The 20,909-nt window shown below is 45.0% G+C and overlaps 1 protein-coding gene across 10 annotated transcripts in view; it reads right to left on the reverse strand.

Moving 5' to 3' along the window:
• The window catches only part of ZNF366 (zinc finger protein 366), a 335,604-nt gene that overhangs the window by 103,213 nt on the left and 211,482 nt on the right, over nucleotides 1-20,909 (reverse strand). The window contains exons 1-2 of one of the 10 annotated variants that reach the window (XM_067730966.1): nucleotides 3,838-3,992; nucleotides 3,284-3,364 (exon numbers count right to left, since the gene is read on the reverse strand). The exons of 6 other annotated variants lie outside the window; for them this stretch is intronic. The gene's annotated coding sequence lies outside the window, so the exon portion shown is untranslated. Of the gene's footprint in view, nucleotides 1-3,283; nucleotides 3,365-3,501; nucleotides 3,993-20,909 lie in introns of those variants that run through there. 3 more of the 10 variants (XM_067730967.1, XM_067730969.1, XM_067730968.1) reach the window with 3 other exon arrangements.

Below are 20,909 nucleotides of genomic sequence, written 5' to 3' on the forward strand. Positions count from 1 at the left end.
AAGTATATGTCTGTTCCCATATCCGTCTATACCAGGAGCGTTATTATTATAATTACATAATTTAATTAATTGATAGGTAAACTCAAGGCATGTAAAAAGAGAAAAAAAGAACTGTTTCTACAAAAACTAATTTGAATGCTTTGAAAAGATTCATAAAGTTGAATCTCACACACACAGAAACCTCGCTATCAAATTAGATTGTGATAAAGACAAGTCTAAAAGATTAGGGAGGGGCTTCCCTAGTGGCGCAGTGGTTGAGAGTCCGCCTGCCAATACAGGGGACACGGGTTTGTGCCCCGGTCCGGGAAGATCCCACATGCCGCGGAGTGGCTGGGCCCGTGAGCCATGGCCACTGAGCCTGCGTGTCCGGAGCCTGTGCTCCGCAACGGGAGAGGCCACAACAGTGAGAGGCCCGCGTACCGCAAAAAAAAAAAAAAAAAAAAAAAAAAAAAAAAATTAGGGAGAAATATCCCCAAAATCTAGAAGTGTTCTGTACTCAGCTTACCTGAAAATTGTCTTTAGGTTGTTGATTCACTTGAAAGAAACCCAAACTGGAAATGGTAGGTGACTCACCATGGGTGTCACTTATTCCAGAAAGACAATACAGAACTCCAATCAGCCAATCCATAATCAAAGCAAAGGTCTTAGCCTTACATGAAAAGACGGCAAGTGAATTTACATTTATAGGTATTTATATGAATTCATGTGTGCATCTACTAATTTACATGTATACATACAATTAAAATAAAAAATTTTCGGTAGTATCATTTTTTAATTATTTTCCACAGTAACTGTCAAGCATCACTACAGTCAGATTGGGTAGGAGGATTTCTGCTGCAATGTTCATCCTTCCCGCTGCTCCCCACTCAGTGACTTGCTTAGCACCAAGTACATAACAGGTATTAATGGACCCTTGTTCCTTGACAACCTCAGAGGAGGTAAACGGGCCAAACGGTGATAACATAAACCCTGCTCCTAAGTTATCTTGAGGAGGCCGAATACTCTTCGAGCACTGAGCCAAGCATAAGTAATAGTGAACTCAACCCAGTTCACTGTTGGTTCCAAGAAATAAAATAACGTAGTCTCTTGCTTTGAATTAATTGTTAAAGGATTTGGCATGCTTTTAAAGTCCCTTAAAGAGCAAGGAAACTGCCCTAAATACTGCCCTACCCCTGGAGGTGGGGTAAGCAGGACAGTGGAGACAATCCCAATAATGACATGTGTTCTCTGTCCTCCCAGCTACTGTGACAGGTAAGGGTACAGCTCTGGAGTCCGAAGCTCCTTGGCTTTAACTTGCCGTAAGGCCTTGGCAACTACTGTCCTTGTCTCAGTTCCTCTTCTGTAAAATAGGTGTTGTAAGAACTAAATGAGGTAATGGATAAATGGCAAGATAAGGTTTTCTTTCCCCTCCATCCTCTCCCTTTGTTACCAAACCTGGTCTGTTTGCCAGATGAGCAGCTTGCCAAATGCTGAGAAGCTGAGGTTTACAGCCAAAAATGAGTTTACCCACAAGGCAGCCAAGCAAGAAGATGAGAGAATAGGTCTCAGATCCACCTCCGTGAAGGTGAGAGGGCTGGGGTATTTATGGGATAAGCAGGGCAGGTAGGGAGGTAGGGAAAAAGCGCGGTCATTGGTGTTCTGTGCAGGCACCTCTGGGTTACATGCTCTGTTTATTCAAAATGGAGACGCTTAGCACGATCTGAGGGTGGAGTTTTCCAGCCCTCTGACGTCAAAAGGCCATTCACCTGGACACCTGTACAGGCCCAGTTGGAGGGTGGGTGGCCCCAAGCAGCCTTAGCCAGCTCACACTGGGCAGGAGCTGATTCCGTATTCCTGTAAAACTACTGGTCTATGTGAAGCTGGGAGGGAATGCAGTTAAAGAGAAGACAAAGAAAAACAAAATAACTTAAGTGAGCTTAATCAGGTTACAAGCAGAGGGGTTTTAACTAACTGTTCCCCTATCTGTTGCTCTGCAAGACAAGCTCAAGGATTCCTCTTCACCATCAGTTTCTGTTTCTTTAGGGGGCACAGCTTCCGTTTCACCTTTTCTTCCCCTACCCGTGGTAAGCATGGTAAAGAGAAGAAAAAGCACTCTAAGAAGGCCTAGAGTCATTTGCAGAACAGTTAACTATAAGAATAAAAAGGTACATCATTTTGTTTGCCACTCTCTGAAGTATATAAAGGGCCTAAAACCTCCACGGCATCTCACTGTAAGGCCCGCGGCAGAGTTGAAGACATCCCAGTTGAAGAAAAGACAGAGACTAAGAGGCTACCTGTGAAACCTGTGCACAATGCCATAGTAAGCTCTCAATAACCACCAGCTATTTTAATTGTTGTCATTATTATTAAAATATGGCCTTTGACTTCATGCCATGTATAGCTGTTTCCTACCCTAAAGCTGGAACCACCTTGCACTAGCTTTCTCAGAAGCCAACCACAGGACTCTTGTTGCCAGGACTCAGAGCACAAAACTCCTTGGATTTTATTATCTTTCCCCTCCCCCAGCTTCCTACCTGTTTTCAGGAATCACAACCCTTTTCCCAGTTCTCCAGCGGTTAGGAATGGAAGCTGGGGAAGTCAGAGCTATAATGCTCTATTAAAATATGAATTATTGATGCTTCACCTCCCATCCTATTCTAGAAGAGAAAGACAGCCACCCACTTCAAGGGTCTCGCTCAGTGCAAATCTGTGGACACAAAGAAGCACTCCTAAGGGACTGCCCTGGGGCAGGGGTAACAAATCTGCAGATGGTCTCATTCCTTCCTGGCACCTTTCCATCGTGTGGTCCTACCCGGGCTTACCTAGGCCACTTGATTTTATATAGGAACCTATCACACTCTGATTCCCCCCTGTGATTTACGTGTTTAAAATATCTTCTAACATGTAACTCACTTATTTATTAGGTATGTTCTTTATTTTCTTTTTCCTCCATGAGAATGTAAATTCTTATGAGGGCAAAGGTGTTAGGTTTGTTCATTGGGGCTGTGCCTGGCACGTATTAGGCACTCAGTAAATATTTGTGGAATGAATGAATGAAAACTTCAGAGGAAAAAGCTTTCTATCGGTCCTGGAAGGACCTTGTGGCCCTTAGCGAAGGCTCCAAAAAGCAAAATCAACCAAAACTTGGACAACTGACTGCGACTCTTTCTTGCAAACAGGAAAGCAAAGATGGGGTGGAGGAGGGTGTCCCCCAGCCCCTCTCCCCTTCTCCCTTGCAGAGGAGGCCAAGGCAGCGAAGGGAGGGCAAGGTCTTTCCCGCTTTCTGGAATAGTGGCTGTGTTACCTGCTTGTCTTGCTCCCATTCTCTTGACAGCCCTATTCCTGGATTTTATACTGCGTGCCTGTTCTTTCCACATCATGGCTACTGTGAATAAATACATTGAAGAAGGATGAAAGCACCCACCACCACCACCACCCCCCCGCGAAGCATGACTAGCAGTTAGTGGGATTCGGTAGACGGGAAACACAAATATAATTGAAACCGGGATTTTAAAGCTGCACCTTCAGTTGCGGGATCTCGTTCTTAAGAGGACGGATTGCAGAGCGGAGGCGGGTGGGGCTGCGCGCAGGGATGTGGTCCCAGGCCTTGGAGTGCAGGGCGAGGGCAGAGGCAGGAGGCGGAGGGGGGAGAAGAGGGGAGCGCCGGCTCCGCACGTGTCCCCGCCCCAGTTAGCTGGAAAAGGCCGGGTGTGCTGTGCCGCCCGCGGTGGGTCGTCGCGGCTTAAAGCGGCAGCAGGCGACCAAGGAAGCGGATGGAGAGGCCGCGGGGAGCCGGGGATGGCAAAGCCGCTCCCTACCCGAGGGCTCTCTGCCCTCGCTGGCAAGGCGAGGACTCACTCTGCAGAGGCGTCTCCGAGGCTTTTCCCAGTTTTGCTCCGGGACCCAGGGCGCTAGAGCGGGCTGGATGGGGGCGCGGGCTCCCCTGGCTGGACCCGGCCGCAGAGGCGCCGCTGCGCTCTCCGCCCTTCTCCGTGCCTCGGCCGGCTGCCCGGCTCCCCGGCTCCCCGGCGGCCCCTCCGCATACGCCCGTCTGCCCACCCCGCCCTTCGTGGCTCCCCCGTCCCTGAATTCCTGCAGCGTTTTCACAGTTCACACGGTCATTCATCTCTCAGTATGTTATATGTCTCCCCAGTTAAATTATAAAACACATAAACAGCCATATGCTCTTTTTTTCTTAAGCTTTCTTTTTTTCCGATTATAAAGTGCTTCTCTAGTTCCTGTTGTGCTCAACCCAAACCAATGGCCCTCACAGGCCTCTAATTGCGTGACTTCAGGAAAATCCTTCTGGAATGGTTTTCTCATGTGCAAAATGAGATTGTTAAGGTCCCTTCCAGCTTTTAAATTCACGGACTTCCCAAGGAGAACTAGAGTTGGTTTACCGGATAGAGCTGCTCTGGCTACAGTGGTTTGGGGTCCAAATGTTTTGTTTCTGGAGGTTACGGGTGGGTGGCATCTGTGAGTGGCCACCAGGAAGAGGAACCCACAGTGACTCCTGGCTTCTTCTCTCCTGGCCACTCACTATCTACCCAGCTCTTCTAAAACGCGGTCCCCAGGCCACACGCATGAGACCACTTTGGTACTGACGGAGGGGTAGGAAAAATCCCTTCTCCTGTAAGTTCTATGCTGATAAGGAAGAAATTTTTCAGAAAGGCTTTTTGCTAGGAAATTATGAGGTACAAAAACACAAAACCATGGAAGCATCCAGTCAGAGCCCACATTCTTTGAATAACTTTGATAGAAGCCAAACAATTGTTAGCAAACGTTAGGCAACCTTGAGCCCCATGTCATTGCCCTCAGCTGAACCATGAAGGAGAAGGGTGCCAAGCCAAAGATACTCAAACTTCCCCCCAACAGCCTATTGGCCCCTTTCCAGGCTCTGCACAGAGCACAAGGCATGGCTCTGCGATAATCACATGGGAACTTGACTTCAGTTTTGCTCTTTTTTTGGCTGTCTGGCCTTGGAGAAGCTTCTTAACTTCTCTGATTCCCACTTTCTTTCTATTCAGTAGGAATAATATCTTCTGTCTTGTTGATTTGAGCGAATCTTAAGTAAGCATGTTTGTGTATCATTCAGAGTTCTTCATTGAAACACGGGCTTACCCCAGTTGCCTTAATCACAGCAGCAGTTTATTAAGACATGCAGAGGGACCACAATCTCTAGGAAGGCCTGGAGGCAATGAAACCGGGAAGGCTTCCCAGATAACACTACCAGTGCTCCCGGGAGATGCCCAAGCCCCATCGCTTGACTAGTCCGAAGCCTGCAGTGCCTCATTAAGGCTTCTGATATCGCTGCTTCTGAGAGCTACACTTCTCAGAATACCGCCTTCGCTGCAGCCATGCCTTCCAAACCAAAGTCTCTTGTTCCCTCTGTTATCATTCCTGAAGATCTCTCTCTGGTCCTGGCAAGGCCCACCCTCTCCAACCCATTTTCCTCCATCTTGTTGTTAAGGCTGATTCTACCCTTGGATGAAATTCAAATTCTTCAAGAATAGAACAGTGTGACCTTGGCAGGAAGCACCAGTTTTTCCTGCAACCTCACCACTTTACCCCCTCACAGCCCTAAGTTAGTACCTTATCCCTCCCTGTTATAAAGCCTACACTATCTTTAGACTACCTGCTACACCGCCTTGTCTAGTCTGAGTCAAGTTCTGTTACCAGCTGAGCCACCACCTGGATGTTCTTTGATTCAAATTCAAATGCTTCCAAGGCCTAGACCAGTGGTTTTCAGCTGCTGGCTGCAGAATGAAGGAGGGTGGGAGGCTGGGCCTTGGAGAGTCTGATTTAATTAGTCGTGAGTGAGCCCAGATATAGGCATTTTTAACAGCTCCCCAGTTTACTTCAGCAGGGGAACTGTCTTCTAAAATCCCATCAAGGTTTTACTTAATAACACTGAAAGTTTTAAGCAAGGAGTAAAAATTGAAAGCATAAGATCAAACAAGAGTGGAAGAGGGTAATATACTCCCAGTCTCTAACAACTATCTGCAAATATTAACGTTTGAGTTAACAATTTTGCAAGTAGGGACAATGAATTAGGCTTTTAGGGCCATTTCAGCCTCTGGGTTTGAAATGTGAATTCTTCTTGGTCGTTGTGTACCTATTAATATTGAATTTAAATCGAAAATGGGCAGGGGGAGAGAAGGGGTCTTCTTACAGGATGTGACACAATGCCTGGGTGTCTAGTCTAAGACAAGTGAGGAAGGGCAGATTGTAAATTCTGTTTATCTCAAATGTTTGGTTCATTCAATAAGAAGCCACCTTTTTTTTTTTTGCGATGCGCGGGCCTCTCACTGTTGTGGCCTCTCCCGTTGCGGAGCACAGGCTCCGGACGCGCAGGCTCAGCGGCCATGGCTCACGGGCCCAGCCGCTCCGCGGCATGTGGGATCTTCCCGGACCGGGGCACGAACCCGCGTCCCCTGCATCGGCAGGCGGACTCTCAACCACTGCGCCACCAGGGAAACCCACAAGCCACCTTTTGACAAAGTGATTGAGATAAATATCTTGACAGCTGTGAGGATACCAGGGTGTTCATTACTCATCCCTGACTTCACAAATCTCTTTTCAATAGATTTCCTTGTGTATTTACCAGGCTGAACTGTCAATTACAGTGGTATGAAGGGAGCAGGAGGAGGGGATCAATATGCCTTCAATGAGGGAAGAGGTAAAATGCTATAGAACAATGGAAGCAACATCTCAGCATGACTCACATTGTGTACCTGAATCACCAACATTGTGAAGGTGCGGTGTGGATAGCTGTGTGGATAACTATGGGAACAACTGTATTCCACTGCTGCTGCCGTTGTGGAAAAACCATGAGAAGACTTACCCCAAACTGCCGTTTGGTACACAGCCAGGCAGAAGTGCAAGGGCTAAGGAACAGAAGGAACCCACCAGTTGTGGATCCTTGTCATTCGTTTATGGCCAATTAACATTTTAAATCCGTGTCCCTGTGGTTGGGAATCAGCCATCTCCCGCTATAGAAGTTGAGAGTGTCAGACTCTTATTTTGCTTCCTGCCCTTGTAGCTAGAGCATGGGCATAGCTACCTGACCCAGGCCCCACCAATCACAGGTAACCTCCAGACCTAGAATTAGAAGCCCAGTGATCAGAAGTGACATATGATGACATTAGGCAGTGGTTTTTAGCAGATGGGTCCAGCCTCAATGGCATTTGAAGCACAGGCTACAACATTGAGGCAGCAGTGCTGGCAGTGGAGAGACATCACAGGGCCAGTTCTACACTATGACAGAGCTGGCTTTTAGACCTCTCAGATATTTGATAAGCTACCCAATATTCTTTTAATAAAATTTTTCTTTTTTCCTTAAGTGACCTTGCATTACTGCAGTCATGTAATTGCCACTCTACCTCAATCCTTGCCCCTCTGTAACCTATTCTCAATGGAGGAGCTAGAGTGTTCCCATGAAAACGTCAATCATAATATTTCTCAGCTCAGAACCCTCCAATGGCATCCCCTGTCACTCAGAGTAAAAGCCAAAGACTTAGAGTGGCTTAAAATGTTCTGCGTGGCCCCTCTGACTATACTGTCATTACGGTCTCTCTCACTCAAATATGCTTGCCTCAAGGACTGTTCACTTGCTGAAATTCTCCCTGGAAAGTTCTTCCCCCAGAAATCCACATGACTCACTCCCTCATCTCCTTTAAGCCTTTGCTGAAATATGCCTTCTTGGTGAAGACTTTCTTGAAAACACTCTTCAAAAAGCAACTGCACCCCCCTGGCATTCCTTATACCCTTTCCCTGCTTTAGTTTCCTCCATAGAACTTATCAGCTTCTATCATATTTTATGCTTGCCTTATTTGTTTATGTTAATCTCTCAGCCCCCACTAGAGTGTAAGCTCCAAGACAGCAGGGATCTTTGTTTTGTTCACTGCTGCATCTACAGTGCCTGGAAGAGTGAGTGCGTGGTGTAGATTAGGTCCTCAACAATTATTTGCTAGATGGATGGATGGATGGGTTGGCGGATGGATGGATGGATGGATGGATGGATGGATGGATGGATGGATGGAGAGGATGTTAATGATTAGTGAAAAGTATAAGTTTACCTGACAAAGGGAAAGCAGCAGGAACAAGAAGATGAACTTGCAGATGCACAACTAGAGCTCCAGTTCCATTGGAGGGTACTGAGCTGAGAAATGTTATGCCATGATTTATATCTTGTGAGGGATGGTCAAAGACATCTGAGGACTCTTTGCTTTTGCTTTTTAAGGAGTAGGCTGATTTTTGCTGGTTCACGAGGGCCAAGAGGAAACCAGCAATCAATCTTGGTTGTCAGAAATTCTGATCATGGGACAACTGTACAAATTCATTTGAGGAAGATCTGGTCGGTATAATGGCAGTAATAGTAATAGTAGCTTACATTCATCGAGTGTTTACTGAATGCTGGGTACTTCTTTAAATGCTTTACGTAGACTGTCCCATTTAATCCTTACAACAAATATATGAGGCAGGAACTACATTTTTCTTTCCCATTTTGCAAATAAGGTAATCAGAGGCTAAACAATTTGCCAAAGGCCAGGTATCTAGAAAGATTTCATTTAATTATTTGGCTATGCTTTGAGATGAGACAAGAAAAAAAATGAGATTGATCTGGCCACCCAGGATTCTGAAAATGACCCTACAGAATGATAGATACCAAGTATGATGCTGTGGAACATGAACAGGCAGATGGGGTTTGAACATCAGTTTTGCAACTCACTGTCTGCATGGCTTTAGACAAGTTACTTGTCTCTGAGATGATTTCCTCATTTGTAAAATCATATGCTCCTTGCAGAGTTATCAGGATTAAATAAAATCACACATGGAAACACATATAATGTCTGGCCCAGAGAAGGCACTCAAGAAATGACATTACTACTACTACTACTACTACTGCTGCTGCTGCTTAATACTACTACTATTATTACTGTTACTGTTATTATTGAAGGAATTCAGAGTCCATCCAGCCTCTTGGCTCCATACTTGTGAATGTCCCTGTGTGTGCTTTTCAAACATTAGCCAATAGCATTTAGAATCAACTAGACAACAATCTAAAAGCACAAATTCCTGAGTTCCACAAATCTCACTCTTGGATGGAAAATTGACATTCTTTTAAAGAACTCTAGAAACAGAGAGAAACTCCACACCTCCTTTCTAATGTTGTGTAAGCCAAATTCCTTATGGGAAACTGATGCCTCAAGCAGTGTGGCCTAATGGTTAAGGGAGTAGGGTCTGGAGTCCTACTGCCTTGGGGTCTTCGGTCAGATGGACCTCTTTGTACTTGCCTTTATGTGTAAAACCGGGATAATGATAACTCTTACCTCATAAAGATGAAGCTTAAAATAAACATGTAAAACAATTACTAAGAGCTTGGCAAAGATTAGGTTCAATAAAGGTTAACTATTATCATTTGAATTCATTTTCCTTTCTTTGGGCTTCCACTGATGGAACAATTTAAAAAAAAAAAAAGAAGTGGAGATTTTTCCACTCCCAAACTTTGCAAACAAGTATCCCTGTTTGGTCTTCACACGGAAAGAGACAACATGCTGAGCCCACTTCTGACAGGTCCTGTGCTGAAGAAGTTCAGGCCAGCTGAGCAGTTCCAGACTCATCTTAAAGAGCCTTTGCCAGGGTTTCATATATGTAAACTTACGAAGGTATTCTTGACAGCTAAACTAAACCTTACAAATTAAAATTCCATATATGATAGTGTGTAGAAAAGAGCAGGTGCATTCACTTCCCAGTGCTCTGGGGATCCATCAATTCCTTTCACTAGTCACTCTTGCGTGTCAGAGGCCACTACAGTTTTGCTCTGCCCAGAATTAGGTCTGCATTCTTGGCATAACTGCTTTTCCTTATCAACTTTTAGAGGAAGTGTGACCTCTGCAAAGACACCTCTGCCCATACAGAAGAGTTCCTCTTACCCCTGCCCCACACCCAGATGGCTTCACCTTCACCCGACCATTTCCCCTCCCTCAGCCCTTTGTGTACTTCATAGCTCTCATCACAGTACATAATCACATAACTTATTTTCTGCTTTCTTGTTTCCAGGCTGTGCCCCTCCACATGCACACCTGTCTGAAGCTACCAAGAAGCCAGGGATCACATCTGTCTTGTTTCCTCCTTTGTCACCAGCATCTATCTCAGGGCTAGGTCTCAACACCTAGCAGCTCTCAACAAATATTGGATAAATAGTGAATGAATCTAAGGACGCATTTCCTCTGGACTCTTCTATCTGGAAGAAAAGGTGAGGGATGGACCTGAATAAACAGTAAAGGAACAAAAACATTAGACACAACCTCTGTAATTTCCCAGAGTGTGGCCATGAGTGAGCTTCAGATCCAAACTTTTAAGATCCTTAAATGAAGATCTCCCACCTTAAATGTGAAAACCAGTAGCTACACAGAGGCTGGTGAAGTACTGAAGTCATTACAAGGGATTATGTGTAAAATACAGTATGATCTTTTTTTTTTTAAGAGAAAAAAGAAAAAACTTTGATGAAATCAAATCTAAAATCTCCTGATCTTTCTGAGAGGAGAGAAACTGGGTCCTTTCTTCTCTTTACCATTTTTGCCATTTTGATGTTTAAAGGCAAACTGTACCCTCGGCTTCCAACTGAACCATTCTCTATGCCCTGTGTGCCCTCATCCCCCTACCCAACCTATATGAATGAGTATTAGAGCTGGAGGGACTTTGAAAATAATCTTGTGCAATCCTCCTTTTTGTTGAAGAGGAAAGAAAAGTCCAGGCCACACTGTGAGAGGGTCTCAGGAACCAGAAGGGGTCTCAGGTCGCTCGACTCCCCTGCTAACCCTCCACTCCTCCATGTCAGATTCATCTCACTTTGGACTCATCCCCTCTGACTCTCCAGGGCCTGATCCACTTTTCAGCCCCAATACAATCATCCAGGAGGCAGCTAGTCAATATCCTGTCTACTCTGAAGACAAGAACAACCCCGCAGTTGTCAGCCAGACCTTTCTTTTCTGGCAGCACTAAATGAGCCTTCCTTTCTCCAGTCAGTAAGTCCAGCCAGAAAATTTCCAACCAGGAAGTGTCCCATCTCTGAAGACAGTTCTTTCACTCCTTAATCAACCTGGGTTCACTCTGTAAGTCTGAAAGGCAGTGAAAAGCCCCACAGTGTACATCCTAATCCTCAGAAAGCCTTGCTTTTCTCTCCCTGAGATGCCGAGGCCAGAACATTCTTAGTCCTCTTTTGCCCTACCCCTGACTCCAGAAGGTGAGAGGACTCCCCCAAATGCTTTGGTGAAGAAAACAATAGGTGTAGGTCCTGACAGGCCATACAGAAGTTGAGGAAACACAGAGTCCTCATTCACAGCCAGTCTGGGGCAGTGCCCTGGACCCACACAGACCCTGGTGTTTGGCGGACAGAGTTGAGCTGGTTAGTTCTGCCTTCCCCTCCTTTCTGTATGGCAGAAACTGAGATGGGCTGAGAAATCCTTTGCTATAATCCTTTTCTCCCTAGAAACTCTGTTCACTCAACAACAAACCCCATGGGCCATTCACTTTTTTCACATGGTTTCATATACTGTCTAAGTCCCAGTCTATTCTTGATTTTTTATTGGTTGGCTTGGGATTTTGGGCCAATGTGTTAGGAGGAGGCAAGGAGGATTTGATGGCTTTTAAGACAAAGTGTCTCACCTTCATCTCAATCTCTAAATTTGTCTTTGAGCTCATTTTCCCTTTATCACTGGAGTCATCCACTCACCAATACCAGTCTTTCAGTTGTTTGTTGATTTTATTGTTATTGTTGTTTATGGGTTTTTGTTTTGTTAATGTAAGAGAGTTATTGATTTTAAGATAAGGAGACCTCAGTCTCCAAAACTTCCTATGCCTGAAGTTATATTCTTCACAACACTCTAGTTTTTTAGGTACCTTCACTGGTATCAACATCGTGTTCCCTCAATCTGTGAGCTAAGATTATCTTTATCTCTTTCTTCTTTTCTCCACTTGGTCACCCATTCTTCTTAAAAGAGTTTCTCATAAGAACTTAATTTTGATAACTCCCAGCTTTGTATTAGTCATAAATTTTAGAAATTATTGGCATGAACTCTAGTCAAGATGGTGTTGTAAGTTCAAAATCTGAGGCTTTGTTTTGCTCCAAAGGCATTGTTGTGATACATAAAGTAGAAAAAAAGGAAATAGAAAAGCATGGCTGGGACTTCCCTGGTGGCACAGTGGTTAAGAAACCGCCTGCCAATGCAGGGGACACAGTTCAAGCCCTGGTCCAGAAAGATCCCACATGCCGCAGAGCAACTAAGTCCACAATCTACAACTACTGAGCCCACACGCTGCGACTACTGAAGCCCTTGCGCCTAGAGCCCGTGCTCCACAACAAGAGAAGCCACGCTGATGAGAAACCCATGCACTGCAACGAAGAGTAGCCCCTGCTCAACGCAACTAGAGAAAGCCAGTGTGCAGCAACGAAGACCCAACACAGCCATAAATAAATAAATAATTTAAAAAAAAAAGCATGGCCATGTTCCAAAACAAGATAATTATCTCTATGAGCTATAATCAGAGGAGAAAAAGTGGAAAGTGGGACCACTGAGGTCTGAACCATAAGTGAGCAGAAGTGGCCAGGAGTTCTAGCTCCTGTGGGATAACAGGAACCAAAATACCCCTGAGAACATAGGGACAGAAGCGAGGCCCCCTGCTGGTTACCAATCCACAGCCCCTTCTAAAGGGACAGTGCTAGGAAGCCGTATTTTGGACCATATCACCCTGCCCTACTCCCTCCAAAACTGCTGACTGGACCAATGGTGGGCTCCTTACCCAAAGGCATCCAAGCCATAGGGCTCCTATGAGGGGCCATGGAATGAAAAGTTTCACCAAACGAAAAGGAACTGGCCCTATAAGATTCTTGATCCAATGAAGTTAAACTGGAAATACGTGAAGAGGTAAACAATTTTCAGTGCGAACTAAAGCTGAAAGATCCTGAGACAGAGAGGAGACAAAAGGGCTCTGATGGATCACATCAAGCCAAAATCATGAGGAAGTAGAAACCCTGAGATCACAAAACTTACAAGCTTTAGAGTGGAAGATGAAGATGCAACTTGATAGCTGAAAGAGGAAACCAAACCCATAGAGAAATTTGGAGTCATGATAATGTAGGAAAGAAAGCAAAATTCTACAACTCGCACCACAGAGATCCAGAGGAGTGCTGGCGATTGCCAAGGTCTTTCTGATTTCAGCCTCCAGGAGACACAGCTCTGCAGTCATTTCTGCCCTTTCTCCCAGAGGCTGCTTGTTTGGCTCCACCTTGGTTACTATGAAGCTTGGCCCTGCGCTTGGACCTCTACTTCCCTGCTTTCACGCATAGCTTTCAGCTGTCTCCCTTCTGTCCCTCCAACTACTTGAAGTTCTGTGTGTGAGACTATTCCTTACAACCAAGAAAATTCAACCGAAACATATGTTAAGTCATGTAATCACCCCAACACCATAAGAGGTAGGAATAATATTCCCATTTTACAAATGAGGAAACTGAGGCTATAAACATTAAGCAGATGGATCACATAGCTCCTGGGCCGGTCATTTGCCTGTTTGCTCTCATACTTATTTCCTGGCCTTCCTCTGCTTTGCTGGCTGTGCAACTGTATTTCCTAGGTTCCCTTACCAACTGGCTTCTGGCTCACAAAGAGGTTCACTGGCAAGAAATTGAAGAGCTGAAGGAAAGGAGAAGCCAGGATATTTTCCCCCCGTGCTTTGGGTAGCATCTCTGGCAATAACTGCATCTTCTTCATGTCCCAGATCCCACAAGAGTGCCTTTCTTCCATGTTCCCAGCTCCCATCCTCCCTTTGACTCTTTAGGCTCCTACTTTTGCTATTCTTTGGGTGTTCTCATTGTCTCCTGTTTAGCTTTTTATTTCTTTCATTCCATTTGTAATTTGTTTTCTGTATTAAGTCTCATCTGGTAACTGGCACGGCTCTGTTTTCCTGAAGGGACCCTGACTGATACAGCAGTTACTGAGTGGCTAAGTGAGGATTCGAGGTTCAGTCCGTTTGATTCCAGAACCCACACTCTGAAGAACACATAACATTGACAATTAAATGACAGACAGATTTCTCTGGACTTCAACTACAAACTGGTGAGGTTTCCTCCAGAGGAAGCCTGTAGAGAGGGCTTCTCACTTTGTGTTTTTACTACACACAGTCACATGCTAACTTTACAATGCCACCAACCCCAAAATCAAAATGCGGCTGGAAGAGTTCATTTCTAAGGGCTGCCTCTGGCACCACAACTCTTTACCCTGTTCTGTTCTGATTCCGTTCCCTAAACCCTCAGGGCCAGTCTAGTAGCTCTGGATTTGCTGCCAGAAGAGGAGTTCTCACAACACTGAGTGTGCACCACTGAGGCAGGCTTAAATCTCATGTTGTGCAGTAGGTTTGTACTGCTTGAGAGCAATACAGTCCCTTCCTAACACTATTAGTTTCTTGCCCCTCTCCTAAGCTTCAACCCTTGGAGTCCCTATCCTTTCATGAAAATCTGTCCTACTTCCACTCCCTATTTGGTCTAAGTGTTTTGTTTCTTCTCATTCTCTCTCTCTCTTTCTCTCTGTCACTCTCTGCTAGGTTCCTGGATTTCTGACCATCTGATCTCCAGGTCAGAACTTACCTGCTAAGGTAAATCATGTATCAATAGTCCTCTGTTGGTCAGTCATCAAGAACCTCATTACTCCTGACAAGCAACCACCATCTATCTGTTTAACGTTGCACTAAGGTCTGCCTTACTGTACTGTATTGCATTTAGGGGAGACTAGAAATAGGTGAATATCAAATTTCTCAAAACTAGATACCCTGTCAGAGGGAGCAGAATGTTCAGATCATCTTCCCTGAAAAAAAAAAAAAATCAAAGAAAGAATTCTCAACTTTATGGTCTTTAAATAAACCCGTAATTGCTTCCCTAATTGTGAATGCCTCCTGCACTTGGTCTCAATCCTTTAAATACTAAATTTAGTCCATTTGTTGGTAAAGGTGGATAATTTCAGCATTCAAGTAACAAGTGTACAATGGAAAATATGCTAAACTCTTGAGGTTTGTACTACACAATATCCTGTAACTACTGACGAGTGACAGTCTATGTTTCACAGACCACAGTTGAACGGTCTGTACGATCATTTGTAAAAATAACTTAAGTCTTATAAAAATGGATGCTATCTTTGGCATCTCCCTCTTTCCTCCCTCCAGCTACCACTCCCACATCCCAGCTGTCTTCTAATCCTATGAGGGTTCTTGTTTCCCCGAAAAGCTTCCGTGGCTTCTCTGTTCTTTCCCTTTCCCTCTCTAAGGGAATCTCAACTAAATCTCAATCAGGGACTAAAATGGATGGCCACATGTCACAGAGAATGAAATATCTTTTCCCAGCCTGTGTCTTCTGAGCTGACCTAGAAGCCTAGGAGCCATTCCACTGAGACAGATGAATGGACCACATGACCTGAGGAAGGCTCCTCGCTAGCTCCTACTCACCAATCAGGTCTTGAGCAAAGAGTGACATCCTTGAAAAGATATTCTCCAACCTCCAGCCTAAGTCAGGGTCTTAAGAGTAATTATCTCAGTTTGTAAATATATCTTCCTCTGCATCACCTGGATAATTACTGTCTACCCCGGTAGACACGGTAAGAACCGTGAGTATTTACATCCCAAATTGTATTTCACAAAAGCGGTATTAGTGGGGGTGTCTGTGGCAAGTAAATGTGGGAAGAGTCAAATTAAGCAAATTTCTTGACTGTAGGACTTCTTGGAGTCTTTAAAATGTTAATGTGTGTTATAACCACCACTGTTTCACAAACCATACTCACCATGGAGCCTTTTCTCATAACGTACATTGACATTTGGATGAACTAGTGTTCTGTGGAATATAGTTTGAGAAAAGCCAGTATAAAATGAATTACAATTTCTGCCTTTGCTCTAACATGACAGCAGACTGGTAATTGTTACTAGCACCCAGGTTTCAAATGACCGTGGAAGCTACGGTGGAAAACTGTGACAAAAATTTCATTTTTGTCACAGAAAGAGATAGTTGGGCTAAAGATAAGTTTGAGGAAGATACCCAAAAAAGGGAAGGGGGATAAGAAAGAAAGGTGGTTTACAGAATATGCAATAATGGAGTTTCAATTAAAGAAGGAATCATGCCAACTAGCTGAGTAAAAAGAGAACTGATAAGATTCTCCCCAATACTTGATACTGATGAGTGAGAACCAGTATGGTACCTGCTGCTGGTCCAAGACAACAGGGAGAAGTGTGGGGACCTTGGGTCTTCTGGCTGGCCTTCACATAATAACTGAGCCATATGGTTGACTTGTTCGTGATAATGTGAATTTCAAGTTCCATAGGGTTACATTATTCAGGAACACGGAAATGTACAAAATTACAGTTATCTTAAATAATATAAAATATATAAAAATGTATTATTTTTAAGCTTTTGACAAAATCATTTAAATATTTTAAAAATGAAAACATATAAGTACTACTGTGAGCTGTTGTTATATGTGTGACCTGGAGATAGATGTTTATTGATATTCCAATGGGCTGCTTCAGATCCTTTGTGGAAGCAGAGGTGTACACTTAATAAATAGATGCAGAAACAATTATTCTAAGCTTTGTGGCTAATAAAGTGATGTCTAGGAGGTTACTATGGCTACACATTATCTTTTAGAGTTAATCCAATGAGTAGAGATTTTCTTTTTGGATATAAGTTCACAGCAAGCAAGGGATCACATGTGAACAAAGCGAACTCAAAACCTTGTTTTGAAAATCAACAAACATTGAGTTTTCCACTTTAGCCAATCAACTGAGAGGACAGTTCTTATGATGAGAACTCAAAACAGCATTAAGTAAAATTTACTTTTTTATGTATGAATAGCAAAAAGAAAGACGTTAGCTGTTGGAGAGTCTGAAGACTTTCATACATTTGCATTATTGCTGAAAACAAACTTAATCCATAATTTAATGTAGACTATTTCTGGGTACATAAACACACATATATAGTGCAAAGGCAAAAAAAGGAAAAGAACTTTGGAAAATGCTAAACAATGGGGATTAGGCTTTTCTCTGGTTGTTTTTTTTTTTTGCGGTACGCGGGCCTCTCACTGCTGTGGCCTCTCCCGTTGCGGAGCACAGGCTCCGGACGCGCAGGCTCAGCGGCCATGGCTCACGGGCCCAGCCGCTCCGCGGCATGTGGGATCTTCCGGACCGGGGTGCGAACTCGTGTCCCCTGCATCGGCAGGCGGACTCTCAACCACTGCGCACCAGGGAAGCCCCTCTGGTTGTTTTTTATGTTGACCCTGGAATCTATCTTCAATTTAAAAAGTTAAGAGAGGTTTAATTCCAAAGGATGGCTACCTTTTAAAAGGGTTCTTGGGTCTTGACACTTAGATGCCAAAGCAGAATTTGCATAGTCTGGACAAAGCAATGGTTAGAAGATTGTTTTAAGCCTCTGTGTTCCTGAGATCATGGCCATTTCACTAAGTTCTGAACTGAGGAGACAGAATACTGGGTGAGAGGTCAGAGAAAGGTTATTGAGGAATGGAATGTGGACGCCTCGGTAAGGGGAGGAGGGCTGGCTGGCTGATCACGTGATCAAGTGCAAATCCAGTCCACTTTCTCATGCTGTGGTCCCCTGTCTGCTTCTTCTCCATCTTCCCAGGCTCAGGGAATTCCCTCAGCAATCCCTTTTGGGTCCAGCCACTTCTACATCCCTGACTCAAGACCTATCCTCTATCAACCTTAACTCCTCCAGAGGGAGTACCCAGTTTAAACTTCCTCAAGGGGCCTGAAAACACAAAAGCTCTTTACTTCCCATCCCAGAGGTATATGTGTATGTTGCGCTGGGGTGGGGGGGAGCTGGGGGCGTAGGGGGGTGTTTTTCGGCACAGGCTGTTATGTGAGGGCCTTTCAGACTTTAGAAACATGGTACTGGCCTCGCTTTCCTGAGGGGGTGAGTAAAGAGACACTGAGACTGGTAAGGCTTCTCAACACCTCACTCTACCGTGTGAGGAGTAAGAGCTCTCTGTTCGTTTGGTCCCAGGTTTTTAACCAGACTGCCTGCGCACTTAGCTGGGCTCTTGGGAACTTGCTGCACCTGCCTGCTGCCCCGGTGCCTGCCCCACCTGCCTGCTCACACTTTTTGCTCTTGCCTCCTCCAGGTTTTGGACATTGCCAGCTTGCTCCCATACATGCCTCAGGCCTGCTTGCTCTGAATTTGTCCAAATGTACTCCTCTGGGCCTGGCCCCAGGATTCCAAATCTAACACAGTGCCAGAAAGGTCTCTCAAGCGCCAGGAACCACAGCCACCTTGGGACATTCTGGCTTCTTTCTGCTGAGGCAGACCAGATACCTTTCAGAAGACAGCCCCCAGAACCAGAGGTGGCTTCTGCCTGTGTCTTCAGGGAAAGGAAATCTCTCCTTGAGGGTGACAGAGACATGAATAATTTGATCTATAGCCTTATTATCAGTTCCAGAGCATCCTGGGGACTTACTGTGGTCACCAAACCTTGGCCTCCTAACCCACTGCAGGAGAAAGTCAAGCTTCTCTCCTCCTCCTCTTAGGCTCAGCCTGGCTATTCACCCCAAAAGGGAAAGCTGGGGTTGGGGCCACAGGGCTTGAACCCAGCCTGGAGCTCTCCTTCCCGTTTTCCATCTTTCTCACCCAAACCGGGAGGCTACCACCAGTTGTGATAAACACTGCCCCAGTGGTCTCCTTTCCTAGTCATCTAAGGCCTTTAGGTTTGACATCTCTTCGTGTAGGACATGTCACCATGGCAGAGTCCTTTCAGCTCATCTGACAGTCATTTTACACACGCTGTACACAAGCCGTCATTGAAGATGAAACTGGAATCTCAACCAGCCCCCCATCTAGACCAGAGATGGGCCTGGGCACCCTCCCTGCCACAGACAGCCGCCCAAGACAGGCAGGCAGCCTTATGCCCCAGCTCAGCCCTGGGCCGTCGTGAATCTCCTTACTCATCTTCAGGGCCTTTGTTTCAGCCTTGGGTGAGCAATAGTTTTTTGTTCAAAGTTCAGTTCAGGAAAGTTATAGTATATCCTTACAACCTACTCTCTATTTCATTCAAAGTGAGCATGGCTTCATGGATTCCTGTCGGGGTGTGTATTCTTTCAACTTAGTTTCTTTAATGAATAGGATAAAGCCAAAGGAAATTTGCCGTGGGCTTCTTTTTTTAAACATAATTTTATTTATATTTATGTATTTATTAATTTATTTATTTTTGGCTGAACTGGGTTTTTGTTGCTGCACATGGGCTTTCCTCTAGTTGCGGCGAGTGGGGGCTGCTCTTTGATGCAGTGCGCGGGTTTCTCATTGCGGTGGCTTCTCTTGTTGCCGAGTACGGGCTCTAGGCACGTGGGCTTCAGTAGTTGTGGCTTGCGGGCTCAGAGTTGTGGTTCACGGGCTCTAGAGTGCAGGCTCAGTAGCTGTGGTGCACAGGCTTAGTTGCTCCGCAGCATGTGGGATCTTCCCGGACCAGGGCTCGAACCTGTGTCCCCTGCATTGGCAGGTGGATTCTTAACCACTGCGCCACCTGGGAAGCCCCGCCATGGCCTTTTAGACACCAAATGTTAATATTCACAAGTCTGAGAAGCAGCGATATGGAGACAACATTCAGATCTTTCATTCTGAAAGGCACTGTGGGCACTGTGGAAAAGACAATGGGCCACTTTTTCCCTGCACACTGCCCATCGCTGGCCTGTGCCCGGGGATGACAAAGCTAGATCTCACATGGTTCCGAAGCCCCTGTTCGGGCCTTGTCTTCCTTCTCAGAAACTTCAAACTGTGAGGCATATTGGGGGAGACTTTGAGAATCAGGTACAGGCTTCCGGGACATCTGGGTTCGGGGCCATGCCTGGTTCCTTCCATTCTTTATGGACCCTGAGCAGAAGTCGCACAGTCACCATTGAAGACCGGAAAGAAATATGTTACCAGGGAGAGCTTCGCCCTCCCTCTGTTCCTGGAGGGCCTACTGTGCACAAAAGGAGGTGGCCCCCTGAGTTAAGGGAAGGAATGAGTCCTCCAAAGTGAGATTCCTGGATGTAATCTGACTTTTCCACTTAGAGTGATCCTGAAACTATCTTAATAAGTTTCCCAGTGTTTCAATTCATTTCATTTATCTTCTTAAGATAAGATGGAAAAAAGTTTTAAAATTACTGCAAGGCCCTATGCATCAACTAGATAAATGGTGAGGTCTGCAGAGGTTAATACCTTGTAGCATAATCTTGCTCTGGAATCCCATCAGGGCAATTGTGATCTGTTTAATATCAACGGGATGACTACAGGTCTCCAGGAAGGAGTTATCAACTAATTTCAGAATAGAGATAAAAGCCTGTGAAATATGCAAGGGCTCCTTTCTAATTAAATTATTCACTGAACAAATTTTCTTAAAATGTAGTTTCCACATTTAGAACAAGTGCTACCCAACACCTCAAGGAGATGGCAAGGGGAGTGACAAATGAGGCTTTGGTGATTATCTGCTCACAGATGGTGTGGCAACCATCTGTAGGATTATTAAAAGGGGACTTGAATCATTTTTGATCGTGTTTTGGTCTCTGCCCCATCCATCCCACAAGCCCTTTAAAAAGAACTGACCCCAAACCATACCAGGGTAGTAAAAGGCTCTAGCTGCTTCCACTCAGGTCCAAGCTACCAGATCACTCTCCCAGATTATTGGAATAACCTTTTAAAGGGATTCCCTTCTTCTTTCCTTGTCTCCCTACAGTCTAGTCTCAACACAGCAGTCAGAGTGATCTTGTTAAAATAGAAGCCAGATCAGAGAATTCCTCTACTCAGAATTCCCCATCTCACCCAAAGGAAAAGCCAAAACCTTCGTGGTCTTCAGGGCTTTTCCTAATCGGCATTCTACCCCGCAGCAATCTGACCTCACTCCTGCTCT

This window comes from Pseudorca crassidens, chromosome 3, assembly GCF_039906515.1.
Source record: "Pseudorca crassidens isolate mPseCra1 chromosome 3, mPseCra1.hap1, whole genome shotgun sequence".
NCBI classification, from domain to species: Eukaryota; Metazoa; Chordata; class Mammalia; order Artiodactyla; family Delphinidae; genus Pseudorca; species Pseudorca crassidens.